At 32.8% G+C, this 4,572-nt stretch overlaps 1 long non-coding RNA gene across 1 annotated transcript; it reads left to right on the top strand.

The window, feature by feature from the left end:
• The first annotated feature begins 941 nt into the window (after positions 1 to 941).
• LOC150033691 (uncharacterized) lies at positions 942 to 4,089 on the top strand. Its single transcript, XR_016532495.1, has 2 exons — positions 942 to 1,675; positions 3,626 to 4,089. It is a non-coding gene; the product is annotated as an uncharacterized LOC150033691 (long non-coding RNA).
• Positions 4,090 to 4,572: the final 483 nt, after the last annotated feature.

The following is a 4,572-nucleotide window of genomic DNA, read 5'->3' on the forward strand; positions in this document are numbered from 1 at the left end:
AGGGATTGTCCTTTGATTTGTGTGGGTAAAAGTGGCCAGTTTGCCGACTCAACATGTCTACCATTTTGGGGACAAGACCGAGTGAGAAGCTGGGAATATAGTAATACAAGGTGGAATTCACTCCTTCCTAGCTTCAATATAAGTAGATGAGTCTTCCCTTAAGTGGTGTCTTCGAGACTTGAACAAAGGGCCCTACCTTGTCATTGGCCCAAGAGGGTTTCTGTTTATTGGTTGGACCATAAATAGGTTGTTCATTAGAGGAGCATTAGTACATAAGGATGCAAAGAACACAAGGGTAAAGTAGTAATTTGACCCAATTGATGTTACGAATACTCGTGAAAAACTAACATCTTGTTATTGGTTATATCCGTGGACATAGAAATATATCTACAGTGCGAAGAGTACAACTATCAGTCTTTAGTGGAGCGCTCGGTAGTTACTGAATATTGATTAATTTAATTAAAGAGTTTAATTAATTAATCTCATATCATTGGAGCTTCTAATTTGTATGTCCATAAGATCCCCTTGTTAGCTCACTAAAGGAAAAGAGGAATGATTTGAATTGTTCAAATCAATTAATAGAATAACATAATAGTGAGATTAATATGATATGGTTAATTGTAGAGCTGATCTATAATTAAGAGAGAAATATTTGAATATGATTCAAGTATTAAATTCTTATGAATTTGATTCATAAAGAATTAATTAATTAATGTTGATAGGTGGAAGCAAATAAACATATGATGTTTATTAATTGATTAAATATATATATTAAATTATATTTAATATGATTATTTAACTAATAGACTAATTAATTAAATAATTTTTATTTAATTAAATTAGCCCTAAGGGTAATTTTGGAATGTTATGGAGAATGACTCCATATAAATTTGTTATTTTTCCCAAATTAGGGCAAAGGAATTCATTTGGTGAAATGAAATTCTAGCCTCCAAATTAATCTCCTCTCAAAATTTCTCTACTCCATATTCTCTATTCTTCTTCCTCATCCAAGGTGTAGAGACCACTCTTCTACCCTTGAATTCCTAAGAGAATAATGAGGTCTTACTTACCATAGTGTCCATTGTTCGTTGGAGAATCATTCCGGAGAAGACGATGAGGAAATCGTGAAGAGTTCGAAAATCGACGAAGATATGTGATATTCTTCTTTCCTTTTTCTACTCTTCAACTAGCATGTTGGTTTATTACATGTTTATCATCTGTTTGGTTCTGTTTTATGTGTTGATTTTGTTTCATGTAAACCGAAAAATCAAAATGCAAGGTGTTCACTCGCTTCTGTTCGAGATTCTATCCTTTCAATTGATATCAAAGACAATTTTCTTGCATTTTCATTCTTTGGTTTTGTTTTTGAAACAAAATCTAACTTAGAGGTGGGTTTTTTTTTTTTTTTTTTTTTTTTTCATTTTGAATGTTTGAGCATCAGTTTGCAATATTGGATGTTTATGGTTTTTGGCACATAGAACTTACATTTTAATTTGATTAAAATGTAAGGGCCCATTGTATTTTGGACATTTATATTTTTTCTTCGATTCTATAAGTTCGTGTCAATTGTGGAGCAAGTGTTGCTAAAAAGATCGGTACAAAATGGAGCAAGTTCGGAGTAGAAAACACTCAAAAAGGGCCTTTTGCCCAATAGCGTCACAACGCGAGGCGGAAGGTAGGCATTGCGTTTGTTCAAGGTTGATGTACTACGAGTGGCATTGCGTAACAACATATCTTTTAAATGTACATATAATAACATCAATTTGTTGGTTGGTGTGTTAGTTGCAACCTTTACTTGGAGTTTAATGTTGTGGGTTTGAATCATACTAGTGTTTTTTTCCCTTTATTTTTTGTTTTTTTTAATTAATTAGATTAATATAAATTTGTTATATTAATTTAGTTAATTTTAGAGTGCCAAAATTTGCTAATTAATTCAATTATGTATTGGATGTATGTTTAGATTAATATTTGAATTCATATTACATATTATATGTCATATAGATTAAAAATTCCCACCTTAGAATAAACAGGTTCATGCATCATAATTAAATATAAGGGTTATATTTCATGATCAAGTTAGCATGCTCATGCATCATAATATAAGTGTTATATTAGAAGGATGTATGATCACATTAAGCATACCCATGCATCATGCTATGTTATAATTGTTATAATGAATGGTGGAATTATGTATGTGAATGCTTGATTTTCATGTATGATTAATATAAGTATCATATTTTCAAATGAAAATGGAATTTGCATTGAGCATGATATTACCTAGATAAATATAACTATTGTATTTAATCAATGCCATTAGATGCAAATTTAAAGGTTTTAATATAGCATTAAAATATAAGTATTATGTTTTTAATGAGATAGATTAAAATTAATTCACCTAGACTTATGTTGGAAGTCTTTCTAATGAAATTAGAAATGTGTTAATCTTTTAATTTGTTTTAATAGAATTAAAATGAATTTCGTTAAAAGATTAATTTATAAAATGATTGTCCATAAGAGATCTTCGTTTAAGGAACATTCTGTTTAGGGAAGGGTATTTAAGCTGACAAAAATGGAACACTTCCACTTAGGAACCGACCTAGAGGGTGAATTGAGCAAATATTTTATAAGCATGCAATAAAGGATTGATTTTATTAAAGAGTTTAATAAATGAAATCAAGTATTGTTAAATCATTCAATATAAATGTTATATTGAGCAAATTAAAAAGACTTAGATAAATTCATTAGCTAGTTTTTGCTAGTTTTTAACTACGTATAATAAAACCCTAAAAGTATTAGAATACTTTAGTGAAAGGAAATTGGTATATGTGATATATCAAATTTTAGCTCTCACGTCATTAAGAGTTTACACCGTGAGATCCATGCTCGGCTTTGTGTCGCCTTGGGCGCGGACTCCCTTCGGAAAGTGTTTTCATAGGCCTATAGCAAGGTGAATGGGGAAATTATTCATAGTAAGTGGGAGAGGGATGCGTGTTAATGTATCCTACGATCTCCTCCATTAGGTTGCATCGTGAGATTTTTATGGCCCGCCTGCGTGTCGTCCTAGAGCGACCATCCCTTCGGAGGGCCTGATCATAAGATTCGGAACAATGCAAATCCCAGCAATGGATAGAGTTTCTTAGGTTAATCTTCAACAAGTGTCTTTCCTAATGGTAGCATGTTGAAGTGTACCTCTGGGATCCGAAAATGAGAGGGTCACACTTACAGAATCAATTAAGCTAGTTAATGAATCCTTGACCAAAAGACGGTAGCTAAAAACTATAGGAATAAGAGTTATTCTGGTATTAGTGATTAGTTGATATGGTCTCAATTCAGGGAAGGAGTAGCTGATCACCATTCAGTGGCTGTTGCTCTAAACCTCTGAAGTATTGTTGCAAAAACTAAACCAATAGTTTAATTAGAGTTTTATGGTTTCATGTATTTTTACTAAATTGACTGGATAATTAAGTAATGGGTTAAGAAAAATATAACTAATACGATCAATTGTTTGTTATTCATTTCAGCATATCTTCCACAGTCATTTCCTTACTTAAAAACAAAAAATTAACTGGTGAAAACTATGTGACATGGAACTCTAACCTGAATATTGGTTATTGATGATTTGCAGTTCGTCTTGATGGAGGAATGTCCTCCAATCCTCACTCGCAATGCATCCCAAGCATCGAATGATGCTTAGGCTCGAGTCTACATCTTGACAGGTCTGTCTGACATTCTTACCAAGAAGCATGAGGCTATCAGCCTGTTCATCAGATCATGGAGTCCCTCTAGGAGATGTTTGGACAACCATCCATTCAGATCCAATACGAGGCCCTCAAATATGTTTATAATTTGTGCATGAAGAAAGGGCAATCAATGAGAGAACATGTTCTCGACCTGATAGTTCAGTTCAATGTCACGGAGATGAACAAAGCAATCATCGACAAGTAGAGTTAGGTGTCCTTTATTTTAGAATCTCTTTCGAATAGTTTTCTTCAATTTCGCAGCAATGCGGTTATGAATAAAATACATGATGGGATATATTAGCATGTAATCGAAGCAAACAGAATCAATAAGCACTCTAATTATATTTTATTTGAGTTCTAAAGAATGCTTTTGCAGAAAATCACAAGTGGGTTTCAAATAAACATACCTTTGATGAATTCTTCCAAATCCAAGTTGTTCTTCACGTCAATTCAGCTCCAAATCATTAGTGAACCATCAAAAGATCTTCTCTACTATTCTCAGCCTTGAATTTGAGTGGTGGAACTCGAATTTGAGTGAATTTATGAGGTAAAGTTTCTGGGTTTGAGAGGAAGAAGATGAAGCTTGCAGAAAAAATTTTCCAACAACAAAACTCCCTTCTTCTTCGCAATTCAGGACTTTTTATCACCACCAGAGTGCAAGCACTTCAGAAGATTGACAAGGCCAGCAGCCGCTTTAAGTTGATGGTGGGATTTGTGTGAATTTGCATGGGAGACACCTCATGCTTGGAGGAAAAAATGGGAAATTCCCACTTTAAAGTTCAATTTCCATTTCAAATCAATTTCCTTTTAATTAATTTTATAATTAATCAAA

This window comes from Benincasa hispida, chromosome 9 (assembly GCF_027475165.1).
Source record: "Benincasa hispida cultivar pf3 chromosome 9, pf3_genome.v1.1, whole genome shotgun sequence".
NCBI classification, from domain to species: domain Eukaryota; kingdom Viridiplantae; phylum Streptophyta; class Magnoliopsida; order Cucurbitales; family Cucurbitaceae; genus Benincasa; species Benincasa hispida.